Source organism: Suricata suricatta, chromosome 4, assembly GCF_006229205.1.
Source record: "Suricata suricatta isolate VVHF042 chromosome 4, meerkat_22Aug2017_6uvM2_HiC, whole genome shotgun sequence".
In the NCBI taxonomy this organism is placed as follows: domain Eukaryota; kingdom Metazoa; phylum Chordata; class Mammalia; order Carnivora; family Herpestidae; genus Suricata; species Suricata suricatta.
The window spans coordinates 49,211,043-49,232,645 of NC_043703.1; positions in this window are offsets into that span (position 1 = coordinate 49,211,043).

Consider the following 21,603-nt stretch of genomic DNA (forward strand, 5'->3'; position numbering starts at 1 on the left):
CATAATAAAATGGAGGTGGCCACTGTACGGATTGAAGAGGCATAGAGGAGAATAGGTGAATTAAAAGACACAGTTATGGAAAAAGAGGAAGTTGAGAAAAAGAGAGAGAAATTGATCTAGGAGTACAAAAGGAGAATTCGAGAACTGAGTGATACAATCAAACGGAACAGTATCCGTACCATAGGAATTTCTGAAGAAGAATGAGAGAAAGGTCCTGAAGGGTTGCTTGATCAAATTATAGCTAAGAACTTCCCCAATCTAGGGAACCAAATAGACATTGAATCCAAGAGGCATAGAGAGCTCCCCTCAGACATAACTTGAATTGACCTTCAGCATGACAAAGGAAAAAGTGAGAATTCTGAAAGCGGCTAGGGATAATAAGACCCTAAAACACAAAGGGAAACCTATCAGAGTAGTTACAGACCTATCTACTGAAACTTGGCAGGCCAGAAAGGAATAGCAGTAAATTGTCAATGTAATGAACAAAAAAAAAAAAAAATTGCAGCCAAGAATCCTCTATCCAGCAAGCCTGTCATTCAAATAGAAGGAGAGAGAAAGGTTTCCCCAAAATAAACAAAAATTGAGAGAATTCATCACCACTAAACCAGCCCTACAAGAAATCCTTAAAGAGACTCTAAGAGGGAAATGTTGCAAGGAATACAAGGTAACAGAGGCACCACTACAGGCATGAACCCTACAGAGAAGACAATGACTCTAAACCCATATTTTTCAATAATAACACTGAATGTAAATAGACTGAATGCTCCAATCAAACAACACAGGGTAGCAGAATGGATAAAAAGGCAAAAGCCATCTATTTGCTGTCTACAAGAGAGTCATCTTAGACCTGAAGACACCTTCGGATTGAAAGTAAGGGAATGGAGAAATATCTATCATGCGACTGAAAGTCAAAAGAAAGTCATAACCAGTGAAGGAATTGAATCAAGTATCCAAAATCTCCCAACGAATAAGAGCCCGGGGCCAGATGGCTTCCCTGGGGAATTCTACCAGACATTTAAAGCAGAGTTAATACCCATTCTTCTCAAGCTATTTAAAAAAATAGAAATAGAAGGAAAACTTCTGAACTCATTCTACAAAGCCAGAATCACTTTGCTTCCCAAACCAGACAGAGACCCAACAAAAAAAGAGAACTACAGACCAAAGTCCTTAATGAATACAGATGCAAAAATACTCAACAAAATACTAGCAAATCGAATTCAACAGGACATAAAAAGAATTATCCATCATGATCAAGTAAGATTCATTCCTGGGTTACAAGGCTAGTTCAATTTCACAAATCCATCAATGTGATACATCACATTAACAAAAGAAAAAATAAAAACCATATGATCTTGTTGATAGATGCAGTAAAAGCATTAGACAAAATACAGCATCCTTTCTTAATAAAAACCCTCGAGAAAGTCAGGATAGAAGGAACTTACTTAAACATTATAAAAGCAGTTTAGGAAAAGCCCACAGCTAATGTTATTCTCAATGGGGAAAAACTGAGAGCTTTCCCCTTGAGATCAGGAACAATATAGTAATGTCCACTCTCACCACTGTTGTTTAACATAGAGCTGGAAGTCCTAGCATCAGCAATCAGACAACAAAAGGAAATAAAAGGCATCAAACTTGGCAAAGATGAAGTCAAACTTTCACTCTTCGCAGATGACATGATATTCTACGTGGGAAACCCAACAGACTCCACCAGAAGCCTACTAGAACTAATTCATGAATTCAGCAAAGTCACAGAGTACAAAATCGGCATACATAAATTGGTTGCATTTTTATACACCAATAATGAAGCAACAGAAAGAGAAATCAAGAAACTGATCCCATTCACAATTGCACAAAAAACATAAAATACCTAGGAATAAACCTAACCAAAGATTTCAAAGACCTGTACCATGAAAACTATAGAAAACTTATGAAAGAAATTGAAGAAGATAGAACAAAATGGAAAAACATTCCATGCTCATGGATCAGAAGAATAAACATTGTTAAAATGTCATTATTACCCAAAGCAATCCATACATCCAATGTAATCCTGATAAAAATTGCACCAGCATTCTTCTCAAAGCTAGGACAAACTCTCTTTAAATGTGTATGGAACCATAGCAAACCCTGAATAGCCAAAGTATTATTGAAGAAGAAAACCAAAACGGGAGCCATCACAATCCGACTTTAGCCTCTACTACAAAGCTGTCATCATCAAGACAGTATGCTATTGGCACAAAAACAGACACATAGACCAATGGAATACAATAGAGAACCCAAACTGGACCCACAAATTTATGGCCAATTAATCTTTGACAAGCAGGAAAGAGTATCCAATGGGAAAAAAACAGCTTCTTTAACAGGTGGTGCTGGAAAAACTGAACAGCAACATGCAGAAGAATGAAACTAGACCACTGTCTTATACCATGTACAAAAATAAACTCAAAATGGATGAAGGACCTGAATGTGAGACAGGAAACCATCAAAATCCTAGAGAAGAAACCAGGAAACAGCCTCCTTGACCTCAACTGCAGCAATTTCCTACTTGACACGCCCCCAAAGGCAAGGGAATCAAGAGCAAAAATGAACTATTGGGACCTCATCAAGATAAAAAGCTTCTGCACTGCAGAGGAAACAATCAAGAAAACTAATAGGCAACTGATGGAATGGGAAAAGAAAGTAGAAAATGACATATCAGATAAAGGGCTAATATCCAAAATCTCCAAGGAACTCACCAAACTCCACACTCCAAAAACAAATAATCCAGTGAAGTAATGGGCAGAGGACATGAACAGACACTTCTCAAAAAATGATATCCAGATGGTCAACAGATACATGAAACGATGCTCAGCATCACTCATCATCAAGGAAATATAAATCAAAACCACACTGAGATATCACCTCATGCCTGTCAGAGTGGCTAAAATGAACAAATCAAGAGAATACAGATGCTGATGAGAATGTGGAAAAACGGGCACCCTCCTACACTGTTGGTGGGAATATAAACTGGTACAGTCTCTCTGGAAAACTGTGTGGAGGTTCCTCAAAAAATTAACAATAGAATTCCCCTACCCAGCAATAGCCCTGCTAGGAATTTACCCAAGGGATACAGAAGTGCTGGTGCACATGTACCCCAATGTTCATAGCAGCACTTTCATAATAGCCAAATCAGGGAAAGAGCCTAAATGTCCATCACCTGATAAATGGATCAAGAAGATGTAGTTTATCTATACATGGCAATGAGAAAGAATGAAATCTGGCCATTTGTAGCAACATGGATGGACTTCGAGGGAGTTATGCTATGCGAAATAAGTCAGGTAGAGAAGGACAGATACCATATGTTTTCACTCATAAGTGGAACAGGAAAAACTTAACAGAGGACCATGGGGAGGGGAAGGGGGGAAAAAGAGGGAAAGGGAGGAAAGCAAATCATTAGAGACTCTTGAATACTGAAACAAACTGCGGGCTGAAGGGGGAGGGGGAAAGAGAAGGGAGGTGATGGACATGGAGGAGGGCACTTGTGAGGAAGAACACTGAGTATTATATAGAAACTAACTTGACAAATAAACTATTTGAAAAAAAGAAAAAATAAAAAATTGGTAGAATCTGGATGTCTAGATACAAATTATATTTTTTTGCTGTGCATTCAATTTGCATATAAATAGAAAGATAAAATAGTTTTAAATATTTCTATGTCCAGGCATTTAGATTTCTTCAGGAATATTTAATATAGTAAGTAATTACGAATATCTTCAGATCATTAGCCCTTTCAAACTAAGTGTGCTATTACAGAGAATAGGTAAGACTAATTTCCCAACATTGTCTTCTTTGATCATGATTTCACATTTGCTACTTATGTGCTTTATGAGGAATTAACATTACACCAAATAAAATTTTCTTCCCTTTGGAATATCCCTTAGAGGAAGTAGCATCAACTTCAGTCATATAGATTTGTTTCCACTATGAATTTGTTAGAAAACAAGTACTTTTTTCTGAGGCCCAGTTTTCTCCTCTTGTAAAAATGGTAACAGTAATAATGCCTACTCCACACCATTACTGTGATAATCAAATGAGATAATGTTTGTAAAACACCTTGCCAAATAAGTGATGCTGAGGAAATAATCTTTTTGAAAGAGAGAAAATGTGGAGAAATGCAAATTGCTTGAGCTTAATAGTCAAATTGATCAAATTCAAATGGTGCTCTGAATTTTCAATTTAAAATACCTTTGGCTATTCACTTTAATGTACATTACTCCTCCTCTCCAAAATATCTGCAAAAATGTTGCAGTGACATAGTCTGAAATAGTGACGGAAACTAAAATGGTCAATTTACCAGAGTCATTGGTATTTGATTAAGAAAAATGGGAACTTAACTCATGTTTACATCATAAAACAAAGTTAGAAAAATACTTCTCCATCTCATACTCCTTCTCTATCCAAGACTCAGAAATCAAGGGTTCGTATTGATCTGAAAACTGGGCTCCTATCCTTTCAGTGTCTTCAGTATTTTATTGTGTGGCATATGTTGTGTCACATCACATTCCATGTCACTGCATCACATCCTATCCTAAATGGTATCATAAGGTAATGCATTACTTTGTACAAAGTGGTCAAAATATAGTCTGAATTCCACATTCCACGTGTCTTTATACATCATTTTGTTTCTGCTTTTTTGGTCTCCCAGAACTCAACAGCACGGACAGTGAGGAGATGGTGTGGAGACAGATAAGATGATTTGGGCACACTGCATTCTGCTAGGAATGGTGCCCTTAAGCAAAGATCTGGAGGAAGATCCGTGTTCATAGTATTTGGGAATTTTATTTTTTCATAGCTCTCAGTGTCATAAAAATAAATAGGTGATAAGTTACAATGTCAGCCCATCAAAAGCATGCTAGAAAAATTCTTTCTAGACATCAAATATTGGAATAGGAGCTGTGAAGTCCAGACTATCTTCCAGATGTAGATCAGAAAAGTCAATTACTAAGTAAGTGGATATTGGCAAGATCAAGGACAATCTAAAATCTCAGGGTTGTGTGTAAACAGATTTATCCTTTTTAAGGTAATAGTAACTGGAGAAAAAATATATACAATTCAGCCCATAGCATAAGCAAAAGGAAACACATCTTGGATACTTAAAAGAGAAAAAAAAATACTCATCTCAAAATCATAATGAAATATAGGCATAGGGACAAGTCTATAATACTCTTTGGAACTCTCAAGATGACATAATTAAATGTGGCCATAAGAAAAAAAGATCCACAAATCATCTGAATAGAACAGGATAATAGTATACACTACTAGTATGAACTGGGAAAACAGGATAATATGTAATGATAATTTTTCAATGGCAGAATTAAACCATCCACTGGAAGCAATCAAGGAACAGAAATATTACTAAATGAACTCAAGACAAGATATACTGTATGTATCTATATTCTTAGAATACAGAGGAAAAGTAAAAAAGAATTACAATGATGAGAAAGCTGATAATAGACACAGGGGCAGAATAAGAGAAGGTATGGTGTCTTAGGTATTAATCAATATTACTTAATCAATATTAACTTTTTTAGGTATGGTGATGATATTATAGTGACATCAGGAAATGCCATTGTTCTCATACTTATAATATACCCCAAAATACTAAGGGGAAAAATGCTATAATGTCTTCAACTTACTTCCAACTCATCAAGCCTACATATGCACACACAATTGTGTGTACACACACAAATACGCATTATTTATCCATTTGTCTCTTGATCAATCAATTGACTGATTGATACATATGTCATCTATCTCTTTCTCTGTCTCTCTCTGAAGCAAATGTGGCAATTTATTACTGATATGTGAAAGGCGTATAGGTGTTTGTGGTCTTATTCTATCCACTTTTTAAATAGGTTTTATAGTTTTTAAATTAAAATATGGAGGGAAATAGTACAGTGTAAAAGGAGTTATATTTCTGAAAAAAAGTAAAGGAACATAATTTATATAAACCAAAGAAAAGTTTGAACTATAAATAAAATTTTTTTAAATTTCACAGATATGTAAGGATAACCAAATACTTTGTAATAATGAAACACATGGTTGAGCTCACATTCTCCTGATGTAGCACTAAAGACTAGATGATAGTGGAAATGTTGACAAATATTTTATGGGAAATGTAGCAACACATGATACCTTCCAGAGCCTATTATTTTTTGGTGAAGTAAATGAGAGCCATTCACATGTTAAAAAAAAAAAACATCATTAAATTCTTGATCTTTTTGGGAAAAAGAGGAAATCAAACCAACTGGGCAAGAAATCAAAAGTAAGAGAAAGAATGACATAAAACAAAAAAACAAGAAATAGTTATAACTATTATGTAAAACCATGTTGCAACTGCCACAAATTCTAGACACTATGGTTAAAAGAAATATTTATAACAAACACCTAGATCCAAATTTCAAATCTATCAAGATCGAACATCTGAAGGAGAGAGAAAGAGTGCATAAAGTCAGAAGGTGCCCTTTTATTCTTGAGTTTGATAATCAATGAACTAACACTGAAGGTCTGTTATATTAAATGTTGTGGTAACAGTAAATATTGTTAAAATCTAACTGTGCTACTCTCCAAATCAATACATAAGATAAAAAGGAAAGTAAACACAATCCAAAGACAAAGGGAAGAAGAAACAGAGAATGAATGTGTTTTTTAAAATGTGAAAATTACAGACTTAGAACAAAGCATGATGTTGAATGTTCTGGTGGAGAAGAGGGACAGAAGTAAGATGGCAGGCTATGTAGCAGGATCCTCAGGTCCACAGAAGAGCAGTATGTGGCTCAGAGCAGAGGAAGAGGAATGAAAAACATGATGGTCTGAATGAGAAGTGGAAACTGACTTTCTGAGACCCAGTACTCTTATGCAAACTGCACTTCTCTTGGTCTTCTTATCTATATATTTCTCCATCCCTTTTTGAAATGTAATTTCATCAGAGCCTAGAAGCTCTATCTTCTTTTACGTATACCAACTTAGTAAAAAGCTTTTCCTTTAAGCCAGTCATTTCTCTTCCAGTTCTCAGACCAGATTCCCTTCTCATGCCTGAGTATCTGCAAAGAGCAAGCATCAAGTTCAAAGGGAGGAGTCTTGCTGTAAAGGATGGGCGGCAGTTCACTGAGACTAAAAGTGTGGCTGCAAGTGATCAGTTGAGCAAAGCTGCTTCCCAGTTTCCTCTATTTATCTCTATATATTTTAAATACTGTATTTGAAGTTTTAACAAAGGCAACACAGAAACAACTAAGTAAGGATTTATACATATATGAATTTTTAGCTTTCTTTTTTTAAATTTTTGTTATATATTCGAGAGAAAGAGAGAGAGAGAAAAAAAATACAAGCAGGGGAAAGACAGAGAGAGAGGGAGACACAATCCAAAGCAGTCTCCAGGCTCTGAGCCCTCAGTACAGAGCCCAATGTGGGGTTCAAACCCAAGAACTGTGAGATCATGACCTAAGCCAAAGTCAGATGCTCAACTGACTGACCCACCCAGGTGTTCCTAAATTTTTAGATTTCTTAAAGATTACAGTGGACGTGCTAATGTGTCTGATGTGTTCCCTGTTCAAAATCACTCTCTCTATACATATCAAATTTTAACTCTCAGAAGCAAATTTGACCCTTAAATTTTTGTTTAGAACCCCACATTTATGATTATTCACAACTTGATATTACTCAATCACTAATATAGAATTTAGTGCAAACACATCTTTATTAAGAAAAAAATGGTTGTTTTTAGTCTTATGTTAAATTGTTACTGAAAACATTACAGATGCATTTAAAAAATATTTTATGATCAGATGTTGGGAACTTGTAATAAATAGCCTAAACAATAATTCTGCTTCAAAACTTAAAAAATATATTTTTCTACTAAAATAAATATCTTTAAAATGATTTTATGCTTCATATAATATGTAAATTCCTGCTAAAGATGGAAATTTATATCATGTCCTAAAATTCTTGAACCAAAATTACTCTATTTTTGAAAAAGAAAATAAAATTCAAATTAAGAATAAATGCGATATCCCCAGAATGATGTGAAAATAGTTAAGAGACCAAAATTCTAAATATTCCAAATTCTAAAACATGTGCCAATAATCAATTGTATTCTGGGTGTATGAAAACTCCTCATGATCTAATAATGGTATTGTTTTCCCAAAATGTATCATCATAGTGTGGCCATAGACTGATCACCTTAGAAGACTAACTCAGTGCCTACTTCTATATGAATAATTCATAGAAAATATGGTAAAATCTCTCAAAGTATAGACTTCTGCATATTTGTGCCACTGTTCATCCAAGTTCAGACTATTCCTGTAAATACAGGCATCGCTTAGACTTGAATGTGAACTCTGTCTGTAATTGTAGTAACTACAACAACATCACGGTATGAATACATTCTCTTGAGAAGGACTACTGGATTATATATGAATTCCACTTTGAGATATTTATTTCAACACACTTTGCCAGCATATTATTTTGTGTGCAGCATTCATTTTTTGATGCATTTCTCTATCCTGCCTATTTTAATTAAATCATCATTGCACTCTGATGTTTTTGCTAATTTTGGATGATGGATCCACCACTATTTGTTTATAAAGGCTGATTGGAAACAAGGCATTCATTATGTTGTGCCTGATAATTTGTGCACTTCATTATCACAGGGCAGTTGCTGTAGCTGCATCTTTGTTATGATCAAGTTTTTATAAATACTGTGTTCTCTCTTGATTGAGTTTCATCGGCAGCACAGTCTTTATACTTGTAGTCACCAAATTCTTGTCATTTTTGCTATCTTACAAAATGCTCTCTTAATATACAGAAAATTATGTTTTCAAGAAAACCTGCATCTCAGACATTATTTTAATAGATCTTTGATCCAAAGATATGCTATTTGGGTAAATTAACAAATAGGCTGCTATTCCCACAGAGTATTGCCTTCACTACTACAGTCAGTCTCCCTAATGAATTGCTTTACATTTGTTGCCTTGTTGAAATCTAGTTATTTTGAAAACCTTCTCCATCCTTTACCTCATCGCAAATTCCACTGTGGAAAAATAAATTCCTACCCACAGTTCGTGAGAATTTAAGAAAGAGAGAAATGTTAACTTTTAAAATAGGTCTTTGAGTTGACTGTCATTTCAGAAAATGTACTGGAGAAGCAGGTGAAAATAATTGAGCTGTGATTTTCTTAGTTCTCTCTCGCAGTTATACCATTGAAATTGATATTGATTCTTTGAATGATACATGAGGAAAACAGTCAAAATCTGAGAGTCTGCATAAGATGCAGGAAAGTAATAACTTGCTTTTGCCTTTTAACCATATGTATATATCAAAGTTGGGCCTAGGGAAACACATCCAGACATTTCCTTAATAACCATCCTCACAAGAATTCAGTGTCCTTTGCAGCATTAATGGTCTGAATTCTGAGCTACCAGCACAGCACTGAGTCCTTATATCCATACAGCCAGTTCATTCAATTCACGTTCATTAGGAATTTGAAAAGTATCTGACTCAAAGATGGTATCATTTCATTTGAGAAGGGGTCACCTACTGACTGACAAAATATATGAACTTGCAATTCTAAGTCATCAGTCTGTGAGTACTGTATCAGAATTACTAATATTATTATCCAAAATATTTACAGGATATCAATTTGTTCAGGCACTTGTGCTGGGTATTATACAAAATAAATTACTGATGATTTAATTTACTGAGGATTGTAAGTTAGCTAATAATTTATTTGCATTCATTACGATAATGAAGACCCCCCTAAACACACAGAGGAGCTTTCAGAGTGATATTTACTTGTTTGTTTGTTTGTTTGTTTGTTTGTTTGTTTCAGAGAGAGAGAGGGAGAGGGAGAGAGAGAGAGAGAGAGAGAGCACTAGAAGGAGAGAGGGGTGGAGGGAGAGAGACAGAGAATCCTAGGCACGCTCCACTCTCAGTGAGGAGTCTGACACTGGGCTCCAACCCACGACCCCGGAGTCCTGACCTGAACTGAAATCATGAGTTGGACACTCGACCAACTGAGCCACCCAGGCTCTCAGAGGAGCTAGAAAAAACAGAATGACAGAATGACTTCTTTCCTACACCTTAGACACTGCCAAAATTATGACTCCTCTTTCTGGCTTAGCCTTTACATAAGTTCTTAATTTTATAAACAACATTAAATATTTTAAACATTCAAACAGGTTCTTATAACCCCAGTGTACAGATAGTAATATTTTGCAGTAGCTCATTCAGTTCACTATTTTAAAAACTAAATAGGGGCACCTGGGTGGCTCAGTCAGTTGAGCATACAGCTTCAGCTCTGGTCATGATCTCACGGTTCGTGGTTTCGAGCCCTGCGTGGGGCTCTGTGCTGACAGCTAGCTCAGAGCCTGGAGCTTGCTTCAGATTCTGTGTCTCCCTTTCTCTCTGACCCTCCCCTGCTCGCACTGTCTCTCTCTGTCTTTCAAAAATAAATAAAAAACATTAAAAAATTTTTAAGAAGTAAATAAATCTTTAAAGGCCAAGTCCTACTCTCATCCCTTGTCTCTCAAGTTCTCTGCATACATAATCATCTATCCATAGTTAGTGTACAAGATTTTCATATATTGGTATATTTATAAATTTACCAAATATGCATTTATAGATAAACAACATACTGTGTTTTACATTTCCATATTAGTGGTAGTACATTCTGCATATTATTTTGTAATTTCTACCATGATAACTATAGATCCAGTTCAATCCTTATTTTAAATGCTTATTTATTTTGAGAGAGAGAGAGAGAGAGAGAGAGAGAGAGTGGGTGCACTACCAGAGAGAGAGGAAGGGAGAGAGAGAATCCTAAGCAGGCTCTGAGCTGTCAGTTCAGAGGCTTGAACCCCCAAAACATAAGATTATGACCTGAGCTGAAATCAAAAGTCAGACACTTAACTGACTGAGCCACCCAGGTGCCCCTGTCAAATTTATTCTTTTACACGCCACATTTTACTCAGTTGAATGATTGAGCCACATTTTTGTACTCAACTCCCTTTGGAGGGACAGAGAAGTTGGTTTTACACTTTTGGTGTTATAAAACTATTATTGCAATACTCTCTCTGGAGAGAACTAGGAGTGGAACTTTTGAATTTTAAACAATATTCCCCTCGATATCACATTTCTTTACTCAAACTCTCTGGATATGGATTCCTGTTTCTTCATGCCATTGTTAAATGTGGTATTACTAGATTTTTTTAACTTTTCCCAACTTTATGGGTATAAAGTAGGACATATTTATTTTAATTTACATTATTCTATTCATGTGGCAGGCATTTCAGTGGGTTTATCAACCTTTATGGTTCCTTTCCAATGAATTAATATTCATTGTCCATTTTTCTTTTGCATCATCGTTTTTGTATGGACTTGTGCGGGTCCTCCATGTGTTCTCTGCACCAGTCTCTCACCATTTTATATTAAGTGCAAATGTTTTCTTCCCATCTGTTATGTTTTTACTCTGATATCTTTTGTCCTATAGATTATCTCTCACATGTTATTTTGAGGATCTGTTAAAAAAAAAAAGTGAATACTTTTCCTCCCAGTGGTCTGAGGATTGTCCACATTTTTTTTTCACACTTAGTATTGCCACTTGGATCGTGTAGTATATGTATCAAACGTTTATGTCAAGTCCCTTTAGGTTTGGATTCTGTTCTATTGGCTTATTTTTCTCTATATATATCAATATATCACTGTTTTAATTACCAAGTCCTAATAACTGTAGAGAAGAGTCCAATCTTACTCATATTCTTTAAGACTGTCCAGAGTTTTATATGCATTCTGTAATCAGTTAAGTTCAGCTTCATGGTAGGGGCACCTGGGTGGCTCGATCAGTTGAGCATTCAACTCTTGGTTTCAGTTCAGGTCATCATCTCACAGTTTATGAGTTCGAGCCCTGCATTGGGCTTTGCACTGACAGCAGAGAGCTGTTTAGAATTCTCTCTCTCTCTCTGTCTCCCTTTTTCTCTCCCTCTCCCTCTCTCTCAAAATAAAGAAATAAACTTAAAAAGAAAAAGCTTCATGGTAAATCATATATGAACATGGTATACCTCACACTAACAAAGTCTAATTTTATGCCATTAAATAAATTTTAACATTTTCTCCATAAAGTTTTGTATATTTTTGTTATACTTTTCCTCTATAATTATAGTTTTACTTATAATCTGAGCAATTTTATCTATATTTTCTAGCTGTTATTCCTATCTAGAAACACTGCTGCTTTGGGAAACATAATTTTGTATTCAGAAAACTTGCTCACATTTTTATTAGCTTGGATATTTTGTAGATGCCTTTGAATTTTTTTATGTAGCCAAGTATATCATCTACAAATAATTTGTACACAATCAGATTTATGTTTTTAATGTTTGGGGGGAGCCTACCAGCTCATGTGGGCCTGATTATTTACTGTGGGAAGGTTTTTCACAATCGATTCAATGGCTTTGGTGGCTAGAAATCTATCCAGCTATATTTGTTTCTACTTGATCCAGTTTTGTTTGATAATATATTTCTAAGATATCATCCATTTTCCCCAAGTGGTCAAGTTTATTAACACAAATTTGTACAGAGTATTTGGAGAGTTATCTATAATTAGGTCTTTTTTTCCTTCCTTATATTTTGCTTCTTTTCAACCGTGTCTGCATTTTCTTGAACATCTTATCAGATGATGTGTCAATATGAATCACTTTCTCAAAGATCCTCTTTATTGTAACTGCATTCTATTTCGTTAGCTTTAACACCCTGCTCATCATGGCCCTCTGCCCACTTTCCTTGGATTTATTTTGAGGTGGTTTTCAAAAAAGCTCATCAATTTTCAGCTTTCATTTTCTAACTAAATGTTTAAGGCTAAAAATCACACTCCAGTTTTAACCCTAACATATTTAAGTATGTGATAGTTTTCATTTGTATTCAGTTCGAAGTATTTTCTAGCTTTCACTATCATAACTTATTTTATCTAAAAGTTATTTAGAAGTATGTTCTTAAATTTACCAATATATAAGATTTCTTCCTGTCATTGTTTTTATTTACTGGTTTTTTCTATCAGAGAACATTGTCTTGGTGTTACATGTTCTTGATGAATGACTGTGTTTCGCATTTCCTATATCTTAACTAGTTCTGTCTTTGTTTAATATTTAATATTTTTAAGAACACTGTTTTTAGGAGTCTCCCACTATGACGGTGCATTAGTACATTTCTCCAGCTCAAAACCTGCCATTAGGATAAAGTCTAAAACACTCACAAGGCTCTGCATCATCCTGCCGCCACTCTCCTTCCCAGCTCCATCTCCATCCCTCTCACTCACAATGCACACTGTAAACGTTACACCCTTTCAATTTCCAAGTCATACCATATTCTTCTCTGCCTCTAAGCTTTATTCAGTAAGTGTCCCCACCACTATCACCTGGTTAGAGTTTTTCATTTGCTGACCTCCAACAAGCCCTGCATCTGAGGAAGGGCCCCAGTCAGAACACTTCTTCCCTCTGTCATAACATTTCAGCGCGATGTTTTCGTTCCCTTCTCTGCGTGTTTCCAGAAGGTAAAGATAAATTCCATCTTGTGTCCTGTGGTACCCCAGGACATAAAACCAAATGCACAGGGGTTCTGCATTCACACACACACACACACACACACACACACACACACACCTTGAATGAATTATATTGCAACACGAATCAGCAGATAAACACAGGGATGTGGAAATCTATTTTCTCATTTTTAAAATAACTACACATCTTTTCTGATAAAAAAAAAGACAAAGAACTTTTCTTAGAAGAGAAGGAAATCCTTTCTCAAATTGCAGGACTGTAATTACAGTGCAGCTTCTCTGACATCAGTAAGATGATAGCCACCAAATCCAGAAAGACATTTCCAAAGGGATATTTTCATCTCTGAAGCTCTACTTCTCCTGAGTGCTGACTGATCTCTTTTACAATTTTAAGATTCTCACCTTTGCTGCTCATTAGAAAGAAAACAAATAATAATTCTAAGACTGAGAGTGTATTTTCTGTGTTATCTTGTGGGATTGAAAACTCTTTGCTGTTGGTAATTTTCTTAAATCTAATGGTTCCTTTTATGTATCTATTAAAAATTGACAAACACCTTTCTGTAAGGTATTTCATCGTCATAATAGCCTGAGCCTTGAGAAAGGTTGGGCCCTAACCGTGTACTGTTATAACACACAAAAAAAGACGACACGAAGTATCGTTGCTGACCTCAGCTGGTCAGCCTACTGTGTATCATTTTCTTTGAATTCAGGAACTACTCAGATCCTGTTTTCCATGTGTCTCATTTTGAGTCATTCTTAGTAATTTACTGCCATAATTTATAATCACATTAGAGACCCGTAGGTTAATTACAGAACCTTCTGTGTAAAAAATGTATTTTCCTTTAATTCAGTTCAGTAATGGAGCTCTCATTTCACTTAGCACTCTCTAAATTTTCTACTATGGAACTGGTAAGATGACCGGCCCAGGGTGACCTACCCACAATTTTACAGGCCTATTTCTCAACGCTTACCTAATTCCTTTCCAAACTTAAGAAATTCATTCTCATATCTTCTATATTATATTGCAGTTTCAGTGACCCTCAATCATTTTGCTGTTGAAAGCGGAAAAAATCTAACAGTTTGCATCCATAAAAATCTTCTAACATTTTGCATAAAGAATGAGGTTCCACAACACTGAGTCATGGGAAACATGTATACTTTGCAATTACCCCCCTGGACACACACACATTCATACAGAGTCCCTGCTTTCCTGTCAAGTTTTAATTATATTGCTATTAAATGGAATCTGCCTATAAAAATATCTTGTTAGAAGATAAATACATTTTTGCAGTACTTGAAAATAAGTGCTCTAATGGCAACCCTTCCACGGGGGAAAAACACACTGTTTACTTAATATAGGCACTTCTCATATGGAACAAGTTTTCATAATATAAATTGTGATAATGTAATTAAGGAAGCATTTGCATAATGCAGGCCACTTTTTTTTGTTTTTTACTAGGAACTTGAGATCAATATGGAAGTTGAAATCACAAACTAGTATCTCTCAGGCAGTCAAAAATAGAGTATGAGTGAAATGACTTTTTAAAATTGATTTATGTTTTATGATAACACCAGGTGATAACGGATTTTTAATCATTATAGTTTTGATGATAGGAAAAGTGAGGCCATTACTCTTCCAATAAAGCTAGATGCAAATACTGGATTTGTATAGTGATGTGTAGGCTTTATCACTTTCTTTTAGACTATTCAAAATAAAAGCGAGTCCTGTTATTGCTAAAATTCTTCCAATGTAAAATGATGCTGTTAATGTGAGTCTGAATCAAGAAACCAATCACTACCACCCTTTATAGTCCCATTGAATAGAATAGAATAGAATCAAGAGTTTTCTTCGAAAGCAATTCTCGCATTGCCAACAGTACTGGCTGTGCTTGTACCATAAAGCTTCGTGATTGGAACCCCCTCTGGAGTAGATTGCATGGGTTTTAAATGCAAGCTTCATCATACACAAGCTATGTAGTACTAGACATGTTACTTGAGCTCCCTTAGCTTCATATTCACCTGATAAACAGGGATAATGATAATCTATATCTCCTAGACTGTTGTTATAGGTATTAAATGACCTAAGTACTAAGTGTAGTATCTAGCATATAGGGCATGTATACTCATAGATGTATGAGTATACAACAATCTTAGTTATTACATTTAATATAAAAATTTTAAATTATAATTTTAATGTAGTTTCTCATGACAAAAATATCTAATCACCACTTAATAACCACAGCATTTTAAATAAAATGTCATCTATAAATTCCGATAAAATTTGAAATTAGCTCCTTATAATTTTTTTAGCTGTTATTTCTCTCCTGCACTTCAATCCTCTTTTTTTTAAAAAAACGAATGGATAGCTTAAAGTTCCCCACTGATGCTACTGCAAAGTATGGTGTTAATAGAGAAGGGGAAACGCATTACTATTAAAAATGTAGTTGCTGTAGAATAGTGATGGCCCTCCCCACACCCGCCTCCCAAAAGTTGGTTCCGATGTGGACTGAATGTCACTCATGTAACAAAAGGTCTGAAGCACAATGAAATTTTCTGAGAAGAGCAGGGCAAGTCTTCCTAAGCAGACCCCAAAATGTCTTGAGAAAAAAAGGGAAAGAAGACTGACTTGGCTTTTGGTTGTGATTAGTGGGTAAAGCGGGTGAGGATTCCCACATGTATTATCTGAACTTCCCACCAGGCTCTACAGGAAGGAGCAACAGGCTCTCTTGCCAGCTTTCCCAGATGTGGAACAAAGGGGAAAGGGAAGCACTGGGCTTCAAACCTTCGGCAGCAAAATATCAAAAATGGAGTCGATCTATTACATCGGTGACTCAAGATCCTAATTTTGTGAGGGAAAAAACCTAATAAATAAAATTTTCTCAATTTTATCTTTATGCCATAATTTTTCATAAACAACTTCCTCTACTATGTTAAAACAGAATCCCTTTCATAAAATTTAGAACAAAGTTACATATGTAGTAAATGTAAGTTGGATATGTCAAGATTTATGGGATTCTATGAGGTGCGCCATATTTCTTCCATGCTCTGCCATTTAAAAAGGATTGAGAATAACTGAACCAGGTAAACTATGAAGCAAATGCCTCCTAATTTATTTACTTAATCATTTGCTCTATTAAAAATAAAGCAAAAGTTGAGGAAATGCTGAAAAAAGGAATGGAGCTCAGTCCACATAAGAGTTGGAAATATTGGGGCACTTGGGTGGCTCAGTTAGTTAAGTGTCTGACTTCGGCTCAGGTCATGATCTCACGGTTTTGTGGGTTTGAGCCTCACTGTCAGGCTCTGTGCTGACAGGTCAGAGCCTGGAGCCCACTTCAGATTCTGTGTCTTCTTTTCTCTCTCTCTCTTTCTCTCTCTCCACCCCCCTTCTCTCTCTCTCCCTCTCTCTACAAAGTAAACATTTAAAAAAGATTTTTTTTAAAAGAACTGGAAATATTTAAGAGCATTATCTTCACTGTTTTTCCTGAAATGACCAGTGTGGGTGGACGGAAGAAGCCAGGCCAGAGAACTAACTTTCTGTTTTGAAACATGGGAAAGAATCTAGACTGAGTTAGAGCTCCACATCCTTATATATTGAGTAGAATGGCTGAAAAACTCCAAGTATTCATTCTCTTCTGCCCTGGCATGACACAGGTCACAAAGAGAAGGAAGCTGGTACATTTCAGCAGCCTTGGAGACTTCTGTTGGTTAAAAGTTGGTTGCTAGAACATAGGGACACTGTGGAGAGAGCCAGCCTCACAGACCACAATGAGATGCAAACTGAAGGATCTGGATTTGTGATTTAACATTTAATAATTTAATGATTTAAGTTTATGAATGGATTCCCACAAAAATAAGGCAATATTATGAAGGTTACCTGGCTATATGTAAATTAGCATTTAATGCAGTTTCTCTATGAGTTAAAAAAGTTGGATATAATTCTATTTTGAAGTTGTAGAAGATTGATTGTGTTTTCCAGCATTCTAATTTTACTCTTTTCTTTTAACAGTTCTAGTATGTACAATTAAAATCTATATAGGAATTGTTTATGAATAAAATTGGAGTCAGGCAAAAATAATTATGATTGATAGCCAAGCCTGAAATAATTGTTTCTCTCTTTTCCAGTGGCTTGATCTGGTTATTCTAACAAGAGTACATCATTATAATTAACTATGGCATCTATTTTGAATCCAAGAACTGTTAAGAAATGAACCGTATGTGAATACCCTTCTGTTCTCCATTTGAACCTGTAAACCTTGACTAACCAAAGGGATCAAGGTTGTGATAGAAAGGTGGACTTTATATCTTTGAAAATTGGATGCTGGAAAATGCTAGAAGAGGAGCAGGGGACAGAATCATCCAGAAAGCAATTTTGACCAAAGGGTAAACCATGGCACGAAGAAAGAATAAGCTGCTGGAGGTACGTGAAGAAGTCTATCTGATTCATCATGGAATGACTTCACATAGGATTCGGTAACTGTTATGGATAAAAGGAGAGAGTCTGGAGGGAAACCCAACATAAGCAGCAATGAACGTGAATGCAAAGCTTCATTTCTGTACTGTATTGTGGCCCACAGGAAAAAGAGTTGGAAAATATGTTTGAACAAGATTCTGTCTGCATTCTAAAGCCAATGTTTGCATTTTTGCTTGGATTACTATTACTACCTATTTAGAGGATGATCATCTATACTTCCCCTCTTTAATTCTATTTGTGCTGTCATCTGATGCTTCAGCAAGATCTAGCATCATGGAACCAATTCCAGGATTTTGAGCCCCAACACCAGAAGAAAACTTAACAACTACACTATGTCTTTCCCTTTGACATTCTATTTCTTTCATATTACATTCTGAATTGCATGTGAATTTCTGAAGCCCTGAATAGGTTGATGGTGTTTAATGAGGTAGAAATGTATTGGTTTCACCATAAAAACTATTTAGCACTATAAGGAAAGAAACTGTGGCTTAACCAAATATAGTGGGATAAAAACCCAATATTTATACTAGAAGAACTGTTGAGGGAAAAGAAGAAACCCAGTCAAAACAAGGACGAGAGGGAAGCAATCATCAAGGCACAGTATTTCAGTATTAAAATTTCGTCAAGGGAGGAAGAAAAGCAACCGTGCCAAGCCAAAACGTCCTGCTGGATTTTTCTGAGCTCTGGCACCAAGATAGTCTAGGCAGAATTAAGGCATGCCATGGGGGGGGGGGGGGGGGTGGAGGGGAGGGAGGAACAGAGGAAGCTGTCCATGACACAAAGATCAAGTGCATTAATTAAAAGTAAAACAAGAAGATACCATTTGCAAAAGTGGTTTAAAAAAATACCTAGAATAGCCTGGAGCATAGAGGAAATGGCAGTTTAGTGTTCCACTTATAAACCAGTTTCATGACATTTTGCCATAAATATTGAGTGATTTTAAAATGCACATAGTCCTTAAATCAGTAATTCTAGTTCTAAGAAATTTTCCTGAGGAAATTATCATAAATAGCAAAAAAGATTTATCTACTAGAATGATCACTACAGTACTATTTATAAGAGTGAAAAATTGGATACAACATAAATGCTGAATGATAAGTGATTGGTTCAATAAATTATGACACATAATTATGCACAATTTGGGGATATAATTCATTGCCACATCCATAAAATGGTCTACTAGGGCACAATTAAAAATCATACTGGAGGAAATTCTTGAATCATATAAAAATATTCCAGATATCCAAGGAAATGAGTTATAATACAAAATAAACAAAATTATCTCATTTTTATATATAAAAAGTCATTTTTATACTCACTTAAACTAGCTACAAAATACGGTTTTAATCAATTATATCTGGAAGGTTGGAGTAGAGTTTTTCTCATTTTTCTTCTCCATATGTTAGTATATGTCATATAATGCTACAATAAATATGTGACTTTTAGGGCACCTGGGTGGCTCAGTCAGTTGTCTGACTTCAGCTCAGGTCATGATCTCACAGTTTGTGGGTTCAAGCCCCACATTGGGCTCTGTGCTGACAGCTGGGAGCCTGGAACTTCTTTCAGATTCTGTCTCCCTCTCTCTCTGTTCCTGCCCCATTCACACACTATCTCACTCTGTCTCTCAAAAATAAATGTTAAAAAAAATTTAATAAAAATATAAAAGAAATAATTATGTGACTTTTACTAACAAAAAACCTTAACGAGCATTTTTAAAAAGTTACAGAACAACACTACATGATTCCACTTATATGAAGCATCTAAACAGTCTCTTTTTTAAAAAACAACTTGTAAAGCTTATTTACTTATTATGAGAGAGGGAGTGAGAGAGAGAAAGGGGTGGAGAGAGGGGAGAGAGAATCCCAAGCAGGATCCATGCCCAATGTGGATCTGACAGGAGGCTTGATCTCACAACCATGAGATCATGACCTGAGCAGAAATCACGGGTCAGATGCTTAACTGACTGAGCCGTCCAGGCACCCAAGAAACATTTAGTCTTTTGAAGCAGAAAGTAGAACATGGTTACCAGGGTCTGGGGTTGTGGCGGGATAAGCTGCTACTCAACGAATATTAAGTGTCAGCTATGAAAGACAAATAAGTTCTAGAGATCTGCTATTTAACATTGTGCTTAGCAGTGCTGTACACGTAAAATTTTGGCTAAGAGAGTAAATCTTGTGTTATCTGTCCTTTTTTAAAAAATTTTTTAAACATTTATTTTTGAAAGAGAGAGACAGAGACTGAGCGGGGTAGGGACAGAGACAAAGGGAGACACAGAATCCTTAGCAGGCTCCAAGCTCTGAGCTGTCAGCACAGAGCCGGACTCGGGGCTCAAACTCATGAACCATAGATCATGACTTGAGCCGAAGTCAGATGCTTAACCAGGTGCCTCTTGTGTTATCTGTTTTTATTACACACAAAAAAAATGTTACATGTTACTGAGAAGATTTCTGCTTCTGGCAAAGGGAAAGTAAGAGGAAACTAATTCCCCTGCCTGCAACAACTAAAAATTAATAGAAACAAGTAATACGATATATAAAACAACAGTTCTCAAGATATTAGATATCAAGTAATAAAGAAAAGAAAAGAAAAGAAGAACCGTGATTCCTGAGTGACAGGAAACAAAGGAGATGAGACACACAATTGCTCAGATCACCACATGCAGCGAGCTTCTAGGCCACGGTGTAGAGAGATGATGCAGGCAGAGCGCCGCAGACATCCAGAGTTGAAAAATGGAGATCAGGCGTCCAGAGTTCACAGGATGGAAACTGAAGAGGACGGAGCTGCAGGAGAAGTCTGAAGGTCTTCAGAGCACTCCGAGCTTTCCCTTGGGCTATTCAGCCACGCACTGCTCAGCCCCTGCGTTTAAAGACACTACACCAGCCTGGGAAATGACGTGCAAAAAGATCAGAGGAAATCGTTCTTGGTTCCCACACACGGAAGGAAATAGTGCCCACTCCCACAGGTAGAGTAGAAAACTTCTAAGTTCATCAGGAAATGGATAAAAAGTCCTCAGGAGTGTTTTGCCACATCGATGGGGCAGATTTCAGACTAGACTACAGATTATTCTGGGCCCATCTATTAAAGCTTAAAAGCAAGACCCAAAAGGATGAAACGGTTTCCTAATAATTGAAATGTGTCTCAGAACAAAACTGAAGAATATTTATAGGAATAGAAAAAAACTAATAAACTAGGTAAAATTCATAATGTTAGGCACCTAAATTAAACATTGCCAGGCAGGCAAATGTAGGTAAAAATGACTGATAACAAAGTGAAAAATAAACAAAGCAGGTTCTAAAATGAAACAAATGATAGAATTAGAGGAAAAAATGTTATTATAATGGTATTCCATATGCTCAAGAAACTAGAGAAGAAAATATACGTAAATTCGTAGCAAGTATAAAAAGAATCAAATCATACTTCTAGAGGTGAAAGCTGCAATATCAGGAACAACACCAACAACAAAATAGCTGGAGAGAATTAACATCAGCTCAGACACAGAAAAATACACTCATGAACCTGAAAACACAGAACAAGAATTATATAAAATAAA